General features: G+C 42.1%; 1 protein-coding gene across 1 annotated transcript in view; it reads right to left on the bottom strand.

The window, feature by feature from the left end:
- LOC126281065 (serine/threonine-protein phosphatase 6 regulatory ankyrin repeat subunit C-like) overlaps positions 1-24,158 on the bottom strand; it is a 333,306-nt gene that overhangs the window by 96,159 nt on the left and 212,989 nt on the right. The window lies entirely within an intron of this gene.

Genomic DNA, 24,158 nt, shown 5'->3' on the forward strand with positions numbered 1-24,158 from the left:
AACCATTTTACCTGTCAGATTTCTAAGAATTGGTAGACAATGAAATGAAAATCCACCTTCATATGCTGCTAAATCAATCCACCCATATCTTGTCCTATTGTACCACATGCCATGGGTCTCATTTTCACTCTAGTTGGGCCATAGATATGCACCTTATAAATGACAAATACAGTAACTGACAAAACTGCTGTATTTCCGCAGAACATGACATGTTTATAACTTTAATGGCAAATAACTTTCTTCTTCCCTGGATCATCACTCATATTTGTCTCATTGTAACTGGATATATTCTAATGAGGGACATCAGCCAATACAATGCTTAGTTGTCTATATATTCTGTGATAACCTGCTCTAGGACTTCTATACTTTCAGCAAATATTATTAATAGCTGTGGATACCTTTTCACATGTTATTTCACCCAATCTCATCCAGAAAGATTGTCTTTAATAGTAGAATATGTTTTGCCACATCTTCCTAAACAGTCTTTTGTTATGCAGCTAAAATCAAGTTCATCTGTGAAAATTTTTGGGTGGCCTTGTTCCTTATTAAATTGTTAAATTGCTTCTTCTGCTTTCTGTTAACCGAAGAATGCCTTATCCTAAAAATAGCTTATAAAATAGCTTATGCGTGCCCTTGCAAAATTTCAACCAAGTGAATTGGCTGTAACCTCTGCTGAGGTTGATCTTCAGAGTAATATGCATATCTGCAACCATCAAAGATTGTTTTGCAATTCCTTGTCATCATCTAATGTTCTATAAGTAATGAGTTAGCAAAAAGAGAAGAAAGTACATTGATGAACATGTATCTATGGTTACTTTGATCCACTTTGTGCCTGAATTCAATTAAATTCTACTTTGCATTGAATAATTCCATTTTTTAATTAACAATAAATTTTGTAAGAAATTAAGCTTGTACCTTGAATCTGAAAGTTGCACATGAGTCATAATACATGAAAATACTAAAATGTCAACTTGTCAGTAAAAACACTCCAGCCATTGTGCATCTCTTGACAAAAGTCTAACTATGATGTCAAACTCTACTAATCCCACGAAAATATGAAAAAGAACTTGGAGTAGCCAGTTTGGTGCAGAAAGCCTTCATCTAGTGAATGAATTTAGAACTTGGTAGGTATTATATTTCCTCCTAAAGATTTTTGAACCATGCAATTAAACTGGTCTATGATGTACTCTCATTCAAATAATGGAAAATCCGCATAGAATACGACAATATTGTGAAAAGGATAGCTGCTATTCACCACTTAGCAGAGATGCACAGTCGCACATAGGAAGAACAAAGACTGTCAGAAAGTAAGCTTTCAGCCAGCAAGGCCTTCATCAGAAATCACAAAACACACACACACACACACACACACACACACACACACACACACACACACACACACACAAGTGCGACTCACACACGCACATGTTCACAGTCTGTGGTTGCTGAGGCCAGACTGCAAGCAGCTGCATATGATGGGAGGAGCAACAACTGGTGAGGGTTATGAGGAGGAGGGGAGGGGGAGGGATAGCACAGTTCAGAGGGGGAGGGGGTTGAACAGTAAAGTTCTGCTTTTGGGAGCATACAGGGACAAGGTGGAGAGAGGGAAAGGTACTGTCCAGTTAAATAGAGGGAGGGGTGGTGTGAAATTATTATTAAAAATTCTTATAATTATGTAGGATTTACTCATCCAACTGTTTTTATCTGCTGCTGCCGCAAGCACTGTGTTCTTTCATGTCCACTGTAACTTGGTTTTCACACGAAGAATGACCAATACAAACATTATGTTTTAGAACCTTTATTCTATATCACATCATAATTATTATCTCACTTCGACAAAAGTCAAAAGTACTGACATGCTTATAACACTGATGTACATCTTACTTAAGCAATTACATGCATCTTGCACATGTCACAAGACACTGCCATCTAATGCCAACATGGCTGCCCCTTTACATAGAAATCAGAACAATCCTCGGCATTGTTATAAACGGTTTTTTAATAAAATTACCATTGAAACTGTTGCCTCAAAATTAAAGACATATTTCAACAGTTGCGCTGGCTCTTACAGAGCAAATACATTTATCGATTTTCAAGCATTTAACATTTTAAGAGTGTGTTAATAATCAAATACGAAATATTTACAAAACTTTTACTATTTTTATACAGTACAAAAGATACATGGTTTGGAAAATGTTTGTACCAATGTATATGTTTCCAAGTCTCCCACTGAATGTGGCAAAATAGGACTTTTATTTATGACTGACAAAACACCTAAGCTGCCTATGTTTACACACCACTTATAACATTTTCACTAATTACTTTTTAATTTTGTAATCAGATTTGATTCTCTCAGTTGGTTTTTCATTTAAATACCACGGACTTTAATTTAGATACTGTTTTAACACAAATCCATCTCAGTTTCAAAGAAATCACTTTGACCAAGGTACTTGATCATTTGTTCCAGATTTCACCTACTTATGTTAATCCTAAATATTCCCACCAATCACAGGACTTATATACTTCAATATAATTATAATCTAGTAAGCAGTTTCATTGTAACAGTTTCATAAGTATAGGTTTACATATACCACCACCTTTTGTTTACATCAGTGATTCCTGTTTATTTGAAAATGGCTCGAAAAATACGTGTTTTAATTAGGGGATAGCAGAAAAAGAGAGAAATAAAAAGGCTGTGGGTGGATTGATGGAATAGTGAGCTGTGTAGTGCTGGAATAGGAACACGGAAGTGGCTAGATAGGTGATAGGTAAGACAACAACTAATGAGGGTTACAGGAACATATCTTGTAGGGAGTGCTCCCACTTGTGCAACTAAGAAAATCTGGTGTTGGTGAGAAGGATCCAGCTGCATAGACTGTGAAGCAGTCATTTAAATGAAAAACATTGTGTTTGGAGACATGCTGAGCAACAGGATGGTCCAGCTGTTTTTTGGTCACAGTGTGTCAGTGGCCACTCATGCAGACATACAGCTGATGGAATGCCCATGTAAAATTCAGCACAATGAATGTAGCTTAGCTTGTAGAACACATGACTGATTTCACAAGTAGTCTTGCCTTTCATAGGAAAGGTGATGCTTGTGACTGTAATGGAGTAAGTGGTGGTGAGAGGATGTATGGGACAGGATTCCTATCTAGCTCTATTACAGGGATATGAACCATGATACAAGGGGTTGTGTAGGGATGGACAAGGATATTGTGTAGGTTTCTTGGGTGGAGGAATACCACTGTAGGAGGTGATACTGGGTAGGTCTTTCCTCATTTCAAAGCACAATAAGTAGTCAAAACACTGGCAGAGAATATGATTCAGTTGCTCCAGTACTGGGTGGTACTGAATCAGGAGGGGAATGTCGTCTGTGTCCAAATGATGGGACTTCGAGAGGTGGTGGGTTTTTGGAGAGATAAGGCATGGGAGGGATGTTTTTGTTCAAGGTTGGGAGGGTAATTATGGTCTGTGAGGGCTTCAGTGAGACTTTTTGTTAGATTTTAAGAGGGTCTGCTAGTCACTACTGATGAGACAGCCATGGGTGGCTAGGATGTATGGAAGGACTTCTTAGTATGGAATGGGTGGCAGCTCTTGAAGTGGAGATATTGCTGGTAGTTTTTAGGTTTGATATGGACAGAGTTACTGATGTAGCAATCTTTGATGTGGAGGTCAAAATTGAGGAAAGTGACTTGTTGGGTTGAGTAGGAACAAGGGGGGGGGGGGGGGGGGGGGGGGAAGAAGTGGCTGAGTTTCTGGAGGAATGTGGGTAGGGTGTCCACAAACGTGATCCAAATCACAAAAATGTCACCAATAAATCTGAACAAGATGAGGGGCTTGGGGTTCTGGATGGTTAGGAAGGATTCTGTCATATGTTGACAACATAATGACTTCCACATTGTTATGCTTAAAGCTATATGGAGCCATCAAGGGCACTCTGAGGTAAGCAATCAGAGACACAATGCAGAGAGGAGGCAAAAGTGGTAGTGTTTAGGTTACCATAGATAAATAGTAACAGTAGAGCCATGCAAATTTCAGACACCCTGGGCAGCTGTCCCAGGGGAAAACTTTCACTTCAGAGAATTAGCTGAAAACTCCATCCACTGCCTAGATGCTTCTGTAAGGCTTCACTGTAGAAGATGGCCATGCAGAAACAATTCTTAGCTGAGGCAGCAAGCTTGGTACTTGCTCCTGAGAACTGCAGCATCAGGGGCTTACACAGGTTAGAATGCTATCAAAGAACTCTACCCATAGAAGGATGGAGTGTGGGGCCAAGTGACGTAAAGCAATGTTGTTGCTAGCCATAATAGGGGCGGCAGTGATGTTTAGCTTTCAACTGAATGCTGTTGATACCAAACTTGGAGGTTGTTGATGTAAAATCAAGAAGCATCCCTACCTACCAAATAGGAGGAGGGGACAAATCCAATTATGGTTGGTCAGGACGACTCACCTGATTGGTTGAAGCTTGTTAAGTGCCAGTGGAGTGGTGGGTTGACTATAGAGTGGTAGAAATGCTATACCACCATGATTCTTTAAAAACCAAGTCAGATTGCTCAGGCGCTGACTCCATATAACTCATGGCCAGCTTCAGTAAGCTCTTACACATCAGTTTTCCTCACTTAGAGTGGTACTCTCAATTTTTAATTAGTAGATGTTAGTGTTTGCTGTTTCAGTTAGCATCCACTTCCATGGCTTCAGACACTGTCTTCTGCTGTGTGGCCAGTGGCCTCCCTTGCTTTTTCTAATCTTTAGAATTGGCCTTCAGTGTATCAGCTAGTCTGATCGCAAATAAACAGTGTTAACCAGACCCCTGAATTCCAAGAGTCTCCTGCTGCAAGCCTCTTGTCGAATAACAAAATCCGCACCTCTCAAAGATGCCTTCTGACAGTGTTTGGCACTGATCCAAGTCGTCAACCTGCCATCACTGGAAATTTGTCTTTCTCCATTACCTCCTCACTGCATGGAAATTGCAGACTTGCCTCTACCGTGTGTCTGGACTGACAATTCCTCCAGATGAAGATACTGGTCTATGAGAGTAGGGATCCTCTCAGTTGGGTTTACAGATCTTACGGAGCGTGTAGAACATAGGAGTGCAGAGAGTGATAGGGGTGAGGAGAGTGATGGATTCTGGGGAGAGGTTCTGGGATGGTCCTAAGTAATTTTAAGAGAGATGGAGATCTAGCTGGATTTCTGGAATGGGGTCACCATGACAGGGTTTGTAGGTAGATGAATCTGACAGCTGGTGGAGTCCTTCTGCAGGGTAATCCTTACAGTTCAAAATGACAATGTACAGTCCTTTCCAGTAGATGGCACTATATGTTTAGGATCAGTTTTAAGGTGGTGGACCGTGGTTCTTTCTGCAGATGTAAGCTTAGTTTGCACAGTGAGTGATTTGGAGAATGATGGTGAGGCAAGTTTTGGTCTTACGAAATTCTGGAGTTAACGTAGGGACATTTGGAGGCAGGGTGGGTGGATCACGGTTGGGTAGAGTAGTGAACTGAGTCACCAGGGTTCAACACTGGACTTTGGTTATGTCTGATTGGTAGAGTTGGTGGGAGTGGAACAAAAATCTGTAGGAGCATGTCATGCCCACATAGAATACATCAGAAGGTGGCAAGAAAGTGTTACCACTGTAGAGACCAGTTGAAGGAGAGAAGGTCTTTAACAAGTTCTGCATGATTGAATCTGGGAGTGGGGCAAAAGGTGAGATCTTTGGAATTGTTTGATACTTCTGTGGGACTAAGGCTTTTGGAGGAAATGTTAATGAGTGTGTTTTGGGTCTGTTTAGGTTCTAAAATCTGTACAGTTGTGGGAGGTAGTTTTTGAGGATGGGGTAAATGTAGTAGGCACACGAGGCAGAGTTTGTCAGATATGAGGGGATTTGGGGGAGGTTTGAAGGTTGCTGTAGAGATGGTGGATAGTGGTAGTCCAAGGCAGGAGTAGGAAGTGAACAGACTGAAAAGTTTTTTGAGGTGGTGTCCCTACAGAGTGTGAATGAGTGTGTGTGTGTGTGTGTGTGTGTGTGTGTGTGTGTGTGTGTGTGTCTGTGTCTGTCTGTGTGTGTGTGTGTGTGTGTGTGTGTGTGTGTGTGTGTTGTGTTGTGTATGTGTGTGTGTTTTGTTTATTTCCAATGAAGGCCTTGTTGACCAAAAGATTACTTTCTGACAGTCTTATTGTTGTTCCTAACTGAGACTCAGCATCTCCACTGTATGATGAGTAGCAACTACTCTTTTCAGATACTCTCAGTCTGTATTGAAGAACACAATACATCACAACTGTAAACAACACAATCCAGTAAAATTTCTTACAATAACTTTTTTTCACGACTTCAAACAATGGAAAATGACAATATTATTAAACGTGTAGATAGTTACTCACCGTATCGACTGCTGATTAAGTAACCTTTTGGCCGAAAGCCATTCTTCTGAGTTAGACAACACAGACACACACATTCACACAAACAAAACTCACCCACATATGACAACTGCCTCTGGCTGCTGAAGCAGACAGCAAGCAACAGCACATGAAGGGAGAAGCAATCTTGGTGGTGGGGCAATGAAAAGTTTGGGGAGGGAGGGGGAGGATAGCAGGGTAGGGGTGGAGGACAGTAAAGTGTTGCTTTGGGGAGCAAGCAGAGATGAGGTAGAGAGAGGGTAGAGAGACTAGTTAGTTGTGAGTTTAGATGGTAGGCAGGGAGGGAGGGGGGCAAAAAAGAAAAGAAACAAAAAGAGTGTGGGTTACATTGGTGGAACAGAAGGCTGTGTAGTGCTGGAGTGGGAACAGGAAAGCTGATAGGCAGGTGAACAAAAGTGACAAACTAAGGCTGATTCCAGGAGGGTTCTGGGAATATAGGATATATTGCAATACCCTGTGTTCCCATAATCCTCCTGACCTCAGCCTTCATTAGTCACAGCCATTCACTCACCTATCCTCTTCTCTGTTCCCACACCAGCACTACACAACTTTGTAGTCCAGCAATGCACTCACAGTCTTTTTATTTCTCTCCATTTCTGCACCCCCACCACCCACACCCAATATCCAACTAACCTCTTGACTATACCTAGCTGCTCTAGCCTCTCTCCTCCTCATCCAGTTGTATGATGCCACAAGCAGTACTTTACCACCCCCCACCACTTACTTGCTATTCCCCCATCCCTGGCCCAACCTCCTCCTTACCCTCAGCACCCAAACTGCTTTTGCTCACAGTCTGGCCTCAGCAGCAAGAGACATTGGGCAGGTGTGGGAAAGTTGTGTTTGTGTGAATGAGCTTGTGAATGTTGCCTAATTGAGAAGAAGGCCTTTTGGCCAAAAGCTTACTTGATTACCAGTCTGGAATGTAACAATATCGCAAAAAGGAAAGTTGCTTCTCACCATATAGCAGAGATGTTGAGTCATGATAGGCACAACAAAAAGACTGTCACAAATATTGCTTCCAGCCAGTACGGTCTTCATCAAAATTAGATCACAAACACACACATTAGCAGTCTCTTTGTTGTGCCTGTCTGCGACTCATTATCTCCACTATAAAGGCAATAGCAATCTAACCTTTTCATAATATTTTTCACATCTACATTTTTACCTAGGATATTATTTTCATGACATTCATGTACATGTTAACCCAAAATGTACATATACATTATTTTGACTCAAAAGACACTATTTCAAATCATTAAGAATATTTTGTGTTTAAGTGTAAAACTGGTTACAATGGAACTTATCTTTATAGTTATTATTAATATTATTATTATTATTCTTTCTTTCTTTTCTCAGACGTTATGTCTGGTCAAAAATGGAAAGTGACGTGGACCTTGATCAAGCATGACTTCCTTTTAACTGTACGGTATATGTTATATTGCATTTAGGAACTTTCGGGTAATTGAACTTGTATCAATAATTATGGATATCTGTAGTTGTATATATAAGTTTGGATGTATTGGTGGATATTGTGTGGTATGACTCCTGTAGTTGATAGTATAATTGGTATAATGTCAACGTTATCCTGATGCCACATGTCCTCGACTTCCTCAGCCAATTGGATGTATTTTTCAATTTTTTCTCCTGTTTTCTTTTGTATATTTGTTTTATTGGGTATGGATATTCTGATTAGTTGTGTTAATTTCTTCTTTTTATTGGTGAGTATGATGTCAGGTTTGTTATGTGGTGTTGTTTTACCTGTTATAATGGTTCTGTTCCAGTATAATTTGTATTCATCATTCTCCAGTACATTTTGTGGTGCATACTTGTATGTGGGAACATGTTGTTTTATAAGTTTATGTTGTAAGGCAAGCTGTTGATGTATTATTTTTGCTACATTGTCATGTTTTCTGGGGTATTCCGTATTTGCTAGTCTTGTACATCCGCTTGTGATGTGATCTACTGTTTCTATTTGTTGTTGGCAAAGTCTGCATTTATCTGTTGTGGTATTGGGATCTTTAATAATATGCTTGCTGTAATATCTGATGTTTATTGTTTGATCCTGTATTACAATCATGAATCCTTCCGTCTCAATGTATATATTGCCTTTTCTTAGCCATGTGTTTGATGCATCTTGATCGAGGTGTAGCTGTGTTGGATGATTCAGGTGCTTGCCACGTAGTGTTTTCTTTTTCCAATTTAATTTCTTCATATCTGTTGATGTTATGTGATCTAAAGGGTTGTAGAAGTGGTTAGGAAATTGCAGTGGTGTAGCCGATGTATTTATATGAGTGACTGCTTTGTGTGTTTTGCTAGTTTCTGCTCATTCTAGAAAGAATTTTCTTAAATTGACTACCTGTCCATAATGTAGGTTTTTTTATGTCAATAAATCCCCTTCCTCCTTCCTTTCTGCTTAACGTGAATCTTTCTGTTGCTGAATGTATGTGATGTATTCTATATTTGTGGCATTGTGATCGTGTAAGTGTATTGAGTGCTTCTTTGTCTGTGTTACTCCATTTCACTTCTCCAAATGAGTAGGTCAATATTGGTATAGCATAAGTATTTATAGCTATTATTATTATTATTTTTAGTAGTAGTTGTTGTAGTAGTAGAAGCAGTAATATTAATATTGATTACTGAAATAAATGAAAATGCTAAATTAAAAATGAGTTGTACAAAAATCTTTTATGAAGGAAGTTTATGTTGAAATCACTGGAATATTATTATAATATAACATGTGTAACGTAATCCACCTGGCAAGACATAGTCTGAGAAGAAAAATATTGAAAGTGTTAATAAAATGTGGAATGTCAAGTAAAGGCCTGTATCATTTCTGTTACTGGCATAAACACATATTTACAAAACAAGGAACCAATTTTGCAAGCAGGAATATCACCCCTTCAGACAAAAAACACTGCCAATAATAACATCAAGATGTAATGGACAACAAACAGAAAATAAGTAGAAAATCACTTTTAAATCATGGTTATTTTAACCTTTTCCTCTTATTGGCTGTCAAAATATGACAAAATACGAGGTGCTGCCCAAAATGTTTGGAACTGGTGCTGCCATCTGTTGAAAACTTTACATTCGGACTAATGCTCACCATCACCATCACCAAAGTAGTTCCCATTGACATGCACACACCAGTCCCAGCGCTCCTGCCACTGGTTAAACGTTTTCTGGAAGTCCTGTTCTTTGAGGGTGTTTATCAACACCAGCAACGCCTCTTGAATCCTCTCTAGAGTGTCAAACCGATGGCCTTTCAACTTGAGTTTCAATTTTGCGAATAGCGCGAAGTCACAAGGTGCTAAATCTGGCAAGTACAGTGGGTGGGGTACAAATGCCATGTTGTTTTTTGCCAAAAAGGTCCTGGTGAGAAGGACGTGTGACAGGACATGTTGTCGTGATGAAGCAGCCAGTTCCCTTGACACCAAATTTTGGGCCGTCGCCGCCGCATGTTTTCATGGAGCCATTGCAAAACATCATGGTAGTATGTGACATTCACTGTTTGGTTGGGTGGGATTAATTCTTTGTGCACAATTTGCTTGGTATCAAAGAAAATGATGATCATGCTCTTGACTTTGCTCTTCACCTGTCTCACTTTTTTGGGTCTTGGAGAACCTGGGCTCTTCCACTGGGACGGCCCATGCTCTGTCCCCCAAACACTTGTAGAATCATTGCAAGTGTCTCCATAGCACTTTTTACACAGAATCTGATGCACAAGCGATGTTCTGTTCATGGATACATCGTAAAATTGCCACACACCAAACACATCGTATTACGGAAATCACTGTGGACACACAACACGTCCTCCCAGCTGAATACCACCCCGCACACTGACTCATCAGATATGCAGCTCTCACCATCTAGCAGTGCAAAGATCTACTACTCCTACTTTCCAGATGGTAGCACCAGTACCCGGAAATTTTGGATTCCACCTCGTATGCAACAAACAAAATCACAGAGGATGCCTTTGAGGATTGTAATCTAAAATGTCTTGACTAAATCATAATTTTAGACTTGACACAATAAATGATAGATTATAATAGTGGATGTCTACTTTGATAAAACAAAATAATAGGTACTAATTAAATTTAGATGTTACAGGAATAATAACAGAAAATCATGTCTGAAGGAATTCTTGTGTACTGAAAAATTTATGAAATTAACAGTGGACTAGAAACTTAACACTGATGACAACAACAACAAACAAGGACATGTGAAGCATTATAAAATTTTTAATATTACAGCGTTTGTATTTATTGTTCTCTAATTTTTTTCATGTGTAAGGAGTGAACAAACATGACAAAAAATGAACCAAAATCAGAAGCAGAGATAAAGGCAGTTGAATATATTTTTGACATGGAAGAAGTACACACAATCATCAAACATTAAAGAAAGTGAGAGACTTATAAAAATGTACTAACTAATTTGTTTGCAAGAATAAATCAATTACTTATCACATCCACCTGCACACCCTGGAATGAATCCAACTGGTAAATTAACATGCGGGGGCCAGTGTAACATCCAACCTTAATGTGGCTGACTCTAGATACAGACAGATGTGGACATGAATTTCATCCTAGGGGGGGGGGGGGGGGGGGCGGGGGCACTGGATAATCTACAATGGAAAATGGATAATGTTTTTCAAAAGTAATTAAGAGGTTAATGATGTACTGAACAATCAGCCAAAATTAAAGCAACAAGCAGCAGATTTGTAGAATATGATGGAAAACCCAGTAAATCAGAAACTAACGTTGAAGTAGAATTAGCTAATTTCAAAAAGATGAACGACATTACTGAGCAATTAGACAAAAATGAAAAATTAACAGAAGACAACAACTGACAAAAAAGAAAAATTAATGGCAGACAACAATTGAGATAAAGTTTGTATTAACAAGGTTCAGGACAAAATAAACAAATTAGACAAAAATGTGACTCAGTTGAGTTACTTCATGTACTGATTATGTAGAATTTGATAATTGAAGTAGATGATGCTGATGAGGAGATAGGCTGTTTTCTTGTTTTGAAACATGAATTTGTGTCTGAGGAAAATGGAAATGAGGTATTTGGTTTGTCAGCAACAGGAGAGTTTTCAACAATGGATGCAGAAATTTATCCAAAATCTACAGTTAGTAAAGAATCAGTGTGGTAAAGATGATCTAAATTCTACAAACAATTGCAACTTGTATGTTGGGGGAAGAATATGATTACATTTACTTAAGTTTGAAATTAACTGGAATGGCTTTTGTGGTAATGTATTGAACTATACTGATTTCTTTGAAATGTTTCATTTCAATAAGAAAATATGCTATTTCTACATGCCAGTAACATTAAGGGAAAGGATTACTAATGAAAATATTGTTGAAAAACAACCTTGGTTTCATTTAACAGTGGAATTAAAGGAGACAGTGAGTGCAGAATGTAAAAACAAGATAGTGTATGGGATTGTAACTGAAAAAGAAAAATTATCACAGGATATATTAGTTATGAGAATTATAAAACCACCACATAGGTTCATGTATGGACAAAAAAAAACCAGTGATGTCTATGGAGAGTTGTAAATGTTTTTCATCATTTTATTGTTGTAAATGAACTTCTGGTCTTGCTGTGTTGTGCTTTAGGTATGGGTTTAACTTAAATTCATGAATATTATAATCTTTTTACTATTATTTGTTGACAAGGCATGACAAAATATGCAGCAAACAAAAATCACAGAAGATATTTGTGAATTTAGCTAGCTAATATAATTTCACAAAATCATAAATTTCGACCTAGTAGGACAACGACCCCATTAAGTTATATTTACATTCCCTCCGCAAACATGCCTTCGCACTAGCCAGATCATGCTCCCATATTTTATTTTCTCAGGCTTGTCTGACATTAGGCATTACCCCCAAAGGCCTCACACTTAAAGTTCCCATCTCTGGCTGCAACCCTTCTTTCCATCAGTCCCTATACCAGTTTCAAACCGAACAATCCATTGCCCTCACCCACCTAATCCTTCACCTACACATCAACTCAGCCAATGAACAAACCCGTCAACTCCTATCCTTAAGAAAAGTCCTCACTCTTTCCTCTCCCACATCCACACCGCCTGTTCAGAGCATCCTCCTACACGCCAACCGCTAATTAGAACAGCATGCCACCCTCCACCTCAAAAAATTATCCAATCTCCTGGTTTCCCACCTCCAGAAAGGAAACTCAATCACCCTTCACAACCTTTCCAGCAAACCTCAACCTCCTCTCATTGCACACAAACCCAGTCTCTCCCATCTACTCAATCTCCCACTTCCAGCTCCACTCCCTCCAAAACCTCAAAATTCCAATCAACACAATCTGGAACCACATCACCCTAAGTCAGTAGTTAATCTTTTCTCCAAACCTCTCTCCCAATCCGAAACATCTGTCCTTTCCAAAGGCCTCACCTTCAGCCCCACTCCCAGGTTCAACCAAACAGCCCTCGTCAAAGATTTACTGTCCTACACTCATACTCTCTGCTGGAAATATCACATTGCCACGAAGAAAAATGATCCTAATCCTACTCCTAATGATCCAACTCCCCAAGACACTATCCAAATTGAACCCTGCCTGGAATAGTTCCGTCCTCCGTCACAGCAGGACCCACCTCCTCTTCCTCAAAATCACCATCTCCAAACCTTCCAGGAATTTCTGACTTCCAGCCTTGCCTCTCAATCCTTCTTAAGAAACCTTAATCCAGCTCCCAACATCACCACTGCTGAAGCACAAGCTATCTGTGATCTGAAGGCTGACCGATCCATCGTCATTCTTCCGGCGGACAACGGTTCCACGACCGTGGTACTTGATCGTCGGGAGTATGTGGATGAAGGACTGCGTCAGCTTTCGGACAACACCACATACAAAGTTTGCCAAGGTCATCCCATTCCTGATGTCAAGGCGAAGCTTCAAGGAATCCTCAGAACCTTAGGCCCCCTACAAAACCTTTCACCTGACTCCATCAACCTCCTGCCCCTACCGACACCCTGCACCCCTACCTTCTACCTTCTTCCTAAAATTCACAAACCCAATCATCCCGGCCGCCCCATTGTAGCTGGTTACCAAGCCCCCACAGAATGTATCTCTGCCTAGGTATGTCAACACCTTCAACCCATTACATGCAGTCTCCCATCCTTCATCAAAGATACCAACCACTTTCTCGAATGCCTGGATACTTACCCAATCTGTTATCCCCAGATACCATCCTTGTAACCACTCACTTCCTTATACACAAATATTCCGCAAGTCCAGGGCCTTGAAGCAATCGAGCACTTCCTTTGACGCTGATCACCTGCCACCCTACCTAAAACCTCTTTCCTCATTACCTTAGCCAGCTTCATCCTGACCCACAACTTCTTCACTTTTGAAGGCCAGTCATACCAACAATTAAAGGGAAAAGCCATGGGTACCAGGATGGCTCCCTCGTACGCCAACCTATTCATGGATCGCTTAGAGGAAGCCTTCTTGGTTACCCAGGCCCGCCAACCCAAAGTTTGGTACAGATTTATTGATGACATCTTCATGATCTGGACTCACAGTGAAGGAGAACTCCAGAATTTCCTCTCCAACCTCAACTCATTCGGTTCCATCAGATTCACCTGGTCCTACTCAAAATCCCATGCCACTTTCCTTGACGTTGACCTCCACCTGTCCAATGGCCAGCTTCACTCGTCCGTTCACATCAAACCCACCAACAAGAAACAGTACCTCCATTATGACAGCTGCCACCCATTCCACATCAAACGGTCCCTTCCCTACAGCCTAGGTTTTCGTGGCAAACGAATCTGGTCCAGTCAGGAATCCCTGAACCATTACACCAACAATCTGAAAACAGCTTTCGCATCCCGCAACTATCCTCCCGACCTGGTACAGAAGCAAATAACCAGAGCCACTTCCTCATCCCCTCAAACCCAGAACCACCCACAGAATAACCACAAAAGTGATCCACTTGTGACAGGATACTTTCCAGGACTGGATCAGACTCTGAATGTGGCTCTCCAGCAGGGATACGACTTCCTCAAATCCTGCCCTGAAATGAGATTCATCCTTCATGAAATCCTCCCCACTCCACCAAGAGTGTCTTTCCGCCATCCACCTAACCTTCGTAACCTCTTAGTTCATCCCTATCAAATCCCCAAACCACCCTCCTTACCCTCTGGCTCCTACCCTTGTAACCGCCCCGGTGTAAAACCTGTCCCATGCACCCTCTCACCACCACCTACTCCAGTCCTGTAACCCGGAAGGTGTACATGATCAAAGGCAGAGCCACGTATGAAAGCACCCACGTGATTTACCAACTGACCTGCCTACACTGTGAAGCATTCTATGTAGGAATGACCAGCAACAAACTGTCCATTCACATGAAGGACACAGGAAGACAGTGTTTGATGGTAATGAGGATCACCCTGAGGCTAAACATGCCATGGTGCACGGCCAGCACATCTTGGTACAGTGTTACACCGTCAGGGTTATCTGGATACTTCCCACTAACACCAACCCGTCAGAACTCCGGAGTTGGGAACTTGCCCTTCAGTATATCCTCTCTTCTTGTTATCCGCTAGGCCTCAACCTCCGCTAATTTCAAGTTGCCGCCACTCACACCTCACCTGTCTTTCAACAACATCTTTGCCTGTGTACTTCGGCCTCGACTGACATCTCTGCCCAAACTCTTTGCCTTTAAATATGTCTGCTTGTGTCTGTATATGTGTGGATGGATATGTGTGTGTGTGTGTGTGTGTGTGTGTGTGTGTGAGTGTATACCTGTCCTTTTTTCCCCCTAAGGTAAGTCTTTCCACTCCCGGGATTGGAATGACTCCTTACCCTCTCCCTTAAAACCCACATCCTTTCGTCTTTCCCTCTCCTTCCATCTTTCCTGAAGAAGCAACCATTGGTTGCGAAAGCTATAATTTTGTGTGTATGTTTGTGTTTGTTTGTGTGTCTATTGACCTACCAGCGCTTTTGTTTGGTAAGTCTCATCATCTTTGTTTTTAGATATATTTTTCCCATGTGGAATGGGGAAAAATATATTAAAAACAAAGCTTCCAAGACTTACCAAGCGGGAAAGCGCCGGTAGACAGGCACAATAAATAAAACACACAAATACACACACAGAATTTCTAGCTTTCGCAACCGACGGTTGCTTCTTCAGGAAAGAGGGAAGGAGAGGGAAAGACGAAAGGATGTGGGTTTTAAGGGAGAGCGTAAGGAGTCATTCCAATCCGGGGAGCGGAAAGACTTACCTTAGGGGGAAAAAAGGACAGGTGTACACTCACACATACACACATATCCATCCGCACATACACACACAAGCAGACATTTGTAAAGGCAAAGAGTTCGGGCAGAAATGTTAGTCGAAGTGGAAGTACAGAGGCAAAGAAGTTGAAAGACAGGTGAGGTACGAGCGGCAGCAACTTGAAATTAGCGGAGGTTGAAGCCTGGCGGATATCGAGAAGAGAGGATATACTGAAGGGCAAATTCCCATCTTCAGAGTTCAGATAGGTTGGTGTTGGTGGGAAGTATCCAGATAAGCCGGATGATGTAACACTGTGCCAAGATGTGCTGGCCGTGCACCAAGGCATGTTTAGCCACAGGGTGATCCTCATTACCAACAAACACTGTCTGCCTGTGTCCATTCATGTGAATGGACAGTTTGTTGCTGGTCATTCCCACATAGAAAGCGTCACAGTGTAGGCAGGTCAGTTGGTAAATCACGTAGGTGCTTTCACACGTGACTCTGCCTTTGATCGTGTACACCTTCCGGGATACAGGACTGGAGTAGGTGGTGGTGGGAGGGTGCATAGGACAGGTTTTACACCGGGGGCAGTTACAAGGGTAGGAGCCAGAGGGTAGGGAGGGTGGTTTGGGGATTTCATAGGGATGAACCAAGAGGTTACGAAGGTTAGGTGGACGGCGGAAAGACACTCAAACACCCTCTCCAAACCTTCCAGGAATTTCTCACTTCCAGCCTTGCCTCTCAATCTTTCATGAAAAACCTTAATCCTACTCCCAACATCACCACAGCAGAAGCCCAGGCTATCCGTGATCTGAAAGCTGACCGATCCATCATCATTCTTCTGGATGACAAGGGTTCCACGACCGTGGTACTTGATCGTCAGGAGTATGTGGATGAGGGACTGCGTCAGCTTTCAGACAACTCTACATACAAAGTTTGCCAAGGTAATCCCATTCCTGATGTCCAGGCAGAGCTTAAAGGAATCCTCAGAACCTTAGGCCCCCTACAAAACCTTTCACCTTACTCCATCAAACTCATGACCCCACCGACACCTCACACTCCTACCTTCTACCTACTTCCTAAAATTAACAAACCCAAACATCCCGGCCGCCCCACTGTAGCTGGTTACCAAGCCCCCACAGAACGTATCTCTGCCTACGTAGATCAACACCTCAACCCCTTACATGCAGTCTCCCATCATTCATCAAAGACACCAACCACTTTCTCGAACGCCTGGAATCCTTACCCAGTCTGTTACCCCCGGAAACCCTCCTTGTAACCACTGATGCCACTTCCCTATACACAAATATTGCACACGTCCAAGGCCTCGCTGCAATGGAACACTTCCTTCACGCCAGTCACCTGCCACCCTACCTAAAACATCTTTCCTCGTCACCATAGCCAGCTTCATCCTGACCCACAACTTCTTCACTTTTGAAGGCCAGACATACCAACAATTAAAGGGAACAGTCATGGGTACCAGGATGGCCCCATTGTATGCCAACCTATTTATGGGTTGCTTAGAGGAAGCCTTCTTGGTTACCCAAGCCTGCCAAGCCAAAGTTTGGTACATATTTATTGATGACATCTTCATGATCTGGACTCACAGTGAAGAACAACTCCTGAATTTCCTCTCCAACCTCAGCTCATTTGGTTCCATCAGATTCACCAGGTCCTACTCCAAATCCCATGCCACTTTCCTTGACGTTGACCTCCATCTGTCCAATGGCCAGCTTCACACATCCGTCCACATCAAACCCACTAACAAGCAACAGTACCTCCATTAAGACAGCCGCCACCCATTCCATATCAAACGGACCCTTCCCTACAGCCTAGGCCTTCGTGGCAAACAAATCTGGTCGTCCTGAATCCCTGAACCATTACACAAAAAACCTGAAAACAGCTTTCGCATCCCGCAACTACCCTCCCGACCTGGTACAGAAGCAAATAACCAGAGCCACTTCCTCATCCCCTCAAACACAAACCTCTCACAGAAGAACCCTAAAAGTGCCCCACTTGTGGTAGGATACTTCCCGGGACTGGATCATACTCTGAATGTGGCTTTCAACAACTTCATTGCCTCTGTACTTCCGCCTCGACTGACATCTCTGCCAGAACTCTTTGTCTTTACAAATGTCTGCTTGTGTCTGTGTATGTGCGGATGGATATGTGTGTGTGTGCGAGTGTACACCTGTCCTTTTTTCCCCCTAAGGTAAGTCTTTCCACTCCCGGGATTGGAATGACTCCTTACCCTCTCCCTTAAAACCCACATCCTTTTGTCTTTCTCTCTCCTTCCCTCTTTCCTGAAGAAGCAACCGTCGGTTGCGAAAGCTAGAAATTCTGTGTGTGTGTTTGTGTGTTTTATTTATTGTGCATGTCTAGCACACATACACAAGAGGATGTCGTTATCAGGAGAAAGAAAACTGGCATTCTACGGATCGGAATGTGGATTGTCAGATCCCTTAATCGGGCAGGTAGGTTAGAAAATTTAAAAAGGCAAATGGATAGGTTAAAGTTAGATATTGTGGGAATTAGTGAAGTTCGGTGGCAGGAGGAACGAGACTTCTGGTCAGGTGACTACAGGGTTATAAACACAAAGTCAAATAGGGGTAATGCAGGAGTAGGTTTAATAATGAATAGGAAAATTGGAATGCGGGTAAGCTACTACAAACAGCATAGTGAACACATTATTGTGGCCAAGAGAGATACAAAGCCCACACCTACTACAGTAGTACAAGTTTATATGCCAACTAGCTCTGTAGATGATGAAGAAATCGATGAAATGTATGATGAGATAAAAGAAATTATTCAGGTAGTGAAGGGAGACGAATATTTAATAGTCATGGGTGACTGTAATTCGTCAGTAGGAAAAAGGAGAGAAGGAAACATAGTAGGTGAATATGGATTGGGGGGAAGAAATGAAAGAGGAAGCCGTCTGATAGAATTTTGCACAGAGCATAACTTAATCATAGCTAATACTTGTTTCAAGAATCATAAAAGAAGGTTGTATACATGGAAGAATCCTGGAGATACTAAAAGGTATCAGATAGATTACATAATGGTAAGACAGAGATTTAGGAACCAAGTTTTAAATTGTAAAACATTTCCAGGGGCAGATGTGGACTCTGACCACAATCTATTGGTTATGAACTGTAGATTAAAACTGAAGAAACTACAAAAAGGTGCTAAATTAAGGAGATGGGACCTGTATAGACTAAAAAAACCAGAGGTTGTAAAGTGTTTCAGGGAGAGCATAAGGGAACAATTGACAGAACTGGGGGAAAGAAATACAGTAGAAGAAGAATGGGTAGCTTTGAGGGATGAAATAGTGAAGGCAGCAGGCGATCAAGTAGGTAAAAAGACGAGGGCTAATAGAAATCCTTGGGTAACAGAAGAAATATTGACTTTAATTGATGAAAGGAGAAAACGTAAAAACGCAGTAAACGAAGCAGGCAAAAAGGAATACAAACATCTCAAAAATGAGATCGACAGGAAGTGCCAAATGGCTAAGCAGGGATGGCTAGAGGACAAAGGTAAGGATGTAAAGGCTTATCTCACTAGGGGTAAGATAGATACTGCCTGCAGGAAAATTAAAGACACCTTTGGAGAGAAGAGAAAGACTTGTATGAATATCAAGAGCTCAGATGGAAACACAGTTCTAAGCAAAGAATGGAAGGTGGAAAGGTGGAAGGTTTATATAGAGGGTTTATACATGGGCGATGTACTTGAGGAGAATATTATGGAAATGGAAGAGGATGTAGATGAAGACGAAATGGGAGATAAGATTCTGCATGAAGAGTTTGACCGGGCACTGAAAGACCTGAGTCGAAACAAGGCCCCGGGAGTAGACAACATTCCATTAGAACTACTGACGGCCTTGGGAGAGCCAGTCATGACATAACTCTACCATCTGGTGAGTAAGGTGTATGAGACAGGCGAAATACCCTCAGACTTCAGGAAGAATATAATAATTCCAATCCCAAAGAAAGCAGGTGTTGACAGATGTGAAAATTACCAAACTATCAGTTTAATAAGTCACAGCTGCAAAATACTAACGAGAATTCTTTACAGACGAATGGAAAAACTGGTAGAAGTGGACCTCGGGGAAGATCAGTTTGGATTCCGTAGAAATGTTGGAACACGTGAGGCAACACTAACCTCAAGACTTATCTTAGAAGAAAGATTAAGAAAAGGCAAACCTATGTTTCTAGCATTTGTAGACTTAGAGAAAGCTTTTGACAATGTTAACTGGAATACTCTCTCTCAAATTCTGAAGGTGGCAGGGGTAAAATACAGGGAGCATAAGGCTATTTACAATTTGTACAGAAACCAGATAGCAGTCATAAGAGTCGAAGGGCATGAAAGGGAAGCAGTGGTTGGGAAGGGAGTGAGACAGGGTTGTAGCCTCTCCCCGATGTTATTCAATCTGTATGTTGAACAAGCAGTAAAGGAAACAAAAGAAAAATTCGGAGTAGGTATTAAAATTCATGGAGAAGAAATAAAAACTTTGAGGTTCGCCGATGACATTGTAATTCTGTGAGAGACAGCAAAGGACTTGGAAGAGCAGTTGAATGGAATGGACAGTGTCTTGAAAGGAGGATATAAGATGAACATCAACAAAAGCAAAACGAGGATAATGGAATGCAGTCAAATTAAATTGGGTGATGCTGAGGCAATTAGATTAGGAAATGAGACACTTAAAGTAGTAAAGGAGTTTTGCTATTTAGGGAGTAAAATAGCCCCCAGGGGCTTCAGCTAGAAGCACGCGGGTGGCAACCGCGGGGACCCGATCTGAGTCTGACATTGCTTCCACTTACTTGTGTCAGGCTCCTTCTTTCTCCTTCCCTGTCGGCCTCCCTTGGCCAACTCTTGCTTTTTTGACCCCAACGGTATTAGGTTTCGAGGCCCGAGGGCGTCTTTCCAATTTTCTTATTCCTACTTATAACCCAACTCCTGAGGGGGGCCCACCCCTTAAGAAAAGCCAGCAGTCCTGTGAGCTGTGAGGGTAACACCGCAGGTTGGACGGGAGGCCAGCACCCTCTCTCCGTAAAAAATTAAACATGCTTTCAAGACTACAAGTAAGCCTCGGAACATTACTGACAAAAATAGATGACGTCAATGGCAGAGAAACGGTATATGATTTGGAACGTGGAATGTAAGGAGTCTGTACAGCACAGAAGCTGCAATCAGTGTGGTCAAAGAAATTCAGAGGTACGAACTAGACCTAGTTGCACTGCAAGAAATCCGGTGGGAACGAGGTCATCTGTTAGGCACTGGTTTCTGCGTCAGTAAGACGTTGGCCACTAATGTTTCAGAATTCGTTTCAGTCAACCCAAGAATATCTGTTCTAACAATGGAAGTAAATCATATTAAGGCAACTTTTGTGAACTGTCATGCTCCCACGGAGGAGAGCGAATGTGAAGTGAAAGACGAGTTCTGTGCACAGCTAGAGGCAGTGATGGACGCTATACCACATGGACACCTGAAGATCCTCCTTGGTGATATGAATGCCAAGGTTAGGAAAGAACAGATATTCCAAGACACAACAGGTAGGCACAGTCTACACAACCTAAGCAATGACAATGGAGTTAGGTTTATCAGCTTCACTACAGCCTTAGGGTTGTTTATCTCCAGCACAAACTTCCAGCGGAAAAACATACATAAAGGAACCTGGGTATCACCAGATGGGAGAACTGTAAATCAAATAGACCATGTTGCCGTTGATCTCAGAGCCAAGAGATGGGTGTTAGACATTAAGACAGCGCAGGGTGCCGAAGGTGGGAGTGATCATTTCCTGGTCAGAGGGCATTTAAACATACAGTGTAAAGGAAGAACGGGGCCTAAGTTAAAAAGAGTGGAAAGGTACCATGTGGAGAAACTGAAAGATGAGGCAATGAAGACCAGATACCAGTTGCAACTTAGTAACCGCCTTGAAGCACTCAGTGAAGTGGACGCGAATCAGGACCTTGAACTAATATGGGGAAACATCCAGAGCTCAGTTAGGGATACAGCAAAGGAAACACTCACAGGAAACCCAGTGAGCAATTAGATATGGTTTGGAAAGGAATGTGCAGATGCCCTGGAAAGGAGAAAGGGAGCCAGGAACAAATGGCTGAAGGGGACAAATCTGGCACAGGCCAAAGCACAATTTGTGGAGGTCCGAAAGGCTACACACGCAATTCTGAGAAGAGCAAAGAGGAAATACATAAGGCATATCATCACTGAAGCAGAAACAGACTTCAGAGGACAAAAGACGAGGGAAATGTTTCTGAGGGTGAAGTACCTCTGCAAAGGTCACCAGGCCAAGGAGAAATTTGTCAAAGATTCCCGTGATAAGATCTTGACGAACAATAGGGACATAATGAGAGATGGAAAGAGTACTTTCGACAGGTGCTAAATTGTGATGAACCCGAACTGCAGTTTGATTTCCAGTACCCAATTACAGCCGATGCAGACTATCCCCCACCTACCCTGGATGAAGATAAAAACCAGAATCAGACACCTTAAACAGAATAAGAGTCCAGGTGAAGATGAAATACAGGCTGAAATGATCCTGGCAGGAGGAGAGAAACTTGCAGAAAAAATACACCGACTGATACAGGCAATATAGACCAAAGAAGAACCACCAGGAGAATGGAAAACAGCTCTGATTTGTCCAATACATAAGAAGGGCGACAAACTGAAATGTGACAACTATTGAGGAATCGCCCTGCTTAACATCTGCTATAAGATCTTGTCCAATTGCCTCATACATAGAATTCAGCCAGTGGCAGAATCGGTGACTGGGGAGTACCAGGGAGGTTTCCAGCCAGGACGGTCAACAGTAGATCACATCTTCAGTCTCCGGCAGCACACTGAGAAACTGGGTGAATATAGTAAAGATTTGTATATTTTAAGAAGGCCTATGATTGCATACATCGCAAGAGCCTGCTCAGCTGTTTAAGGGAGTTTGGCATAGCAGAGAAACTCATCAATCTGATAAAGATCTGTCTGAACGAAACACATGCAAAGGTGAAGATGGGAAATCGCATAACTGAGGAATCTGAAATTGTGACAGGACTCAGGCAAGGAGATGGGTTGTCCGCTATCCTGTTCAACTTTGCCCTCGAGAAGATCGTACGCGAGACCTTCCAAGAGAACGAAGGGATTGAAATCGAAGGAAAGAGACTGACATAATTAGCCTATGCAGACGACATCTGTTTACTCTCTAGGTCGGAGGAGGAGTTGGAGCAAATGACCAAAGCACTAATAGAGGCTGCCAGCAAATTTGGTCTAAACATAAACGAAGCTAAGACAGAGTACCTCGTTATGACACGTGGTCATTGTCAGACTGCTGATCATCTACAATCACTGCAGGTTGGGGACCATTCCTACAAGAGAATGCAAAAATTCAAATACCTAGGGGCACTTTTCACTGAGAAATCGTCATGTGAAGCAGAAATCAATGCCAGAATACAAGCGGGAAACCGATCTTACCACAGCCTAGCACAACTGCTTCGGTCCAAATCTCTCTCCAGACAGTTCAAGATTCAACTATGCAAAACCCTCATCCAGCCTGTTGTTCTATATGGCTGTGAGACATGGAGTATCCGGAAGCAGGATTTCCATAAGCTCCTTGTTTTTGAGAGAAAAGTGCTTCGGAAGATCTTCGGTCCGGTTCTGGATGCAGATACAGGGGAATGGAGGATCAGACACAACCAAGAGCTTGAGGAACTATACCAGCAGTCCAACATAGTAGGAGCTGTGAAAGCCAAACGAATGCAGTGGGCCGGCCATGTAGCCCGGATGGAGGATCACAGATGGCCTCGGAAGCTCCTGGATTTCACACCTACAGGAAAAAGACCGCCAGGGAGACACAAGAAGCTTTGGAGGGATGGACTCCATGAAGATTTAAAACAAATTCAGTAGATGTGGACGAATGGCGGATAGCAGAAATGGACAGAATACAGTGGAGGAGGAAACTTGTAGATGCGTGCGGTCCACTGGGCCTGATCACGTAATAGTAGTAGTAGTAGTAGTAGGGAGTAAAATAACTGATGATGGTCGAAGTAGAGAGGATATAAAATGTAGACTGGCAATGGCAAGGAAATCGTTTCTGAAGAAGAGAAATTTGTTAACATCGAGTATAGATTTAAGTGTCAGCAAGTCGTTTCTGAAAGTATTTGTATGGAGTGTAGCCTTGTATGGAAGTGAAACATGGACGATAACTAGTTTGGACAAGAAGAGAATAGAAGCTTTCAAAATGTGGTGCTACAGAAGAATGCTGAAGATTAGATGGGTAGATCACATAACTAATGAGGAGGTCTTGAATAGAATTGGGGAGAAGAGGAGTTTGTGGCACAACTAGACAAAAAGAAGGGACCGGTTGGTAGGACATGTTTTGAGGCATCAAGGGATCACAAATTTAGCATTGGAGAGCAGCGTGGAGGGTAAAAATCGTAGAGGGAGACCAAGAGATGAATACACTAAGCAGATTCAGAAGGATGTAGGT

This window comes from Schistocerca gregaria, chromosome 1, assembly GCF_023897955.1.
Source record: "Schistocerca gregaria isolate iqSchGreg1 chromosome 1, iqSchGreg1.2, whole genome shotgun sequence".
Taxonomy (NCBI): Eukaryota; Metazoa; Arthropoda; class Insecta; order Orthoptera; family Acrididae; genus Schistocerca; species Schistocerca gregaria.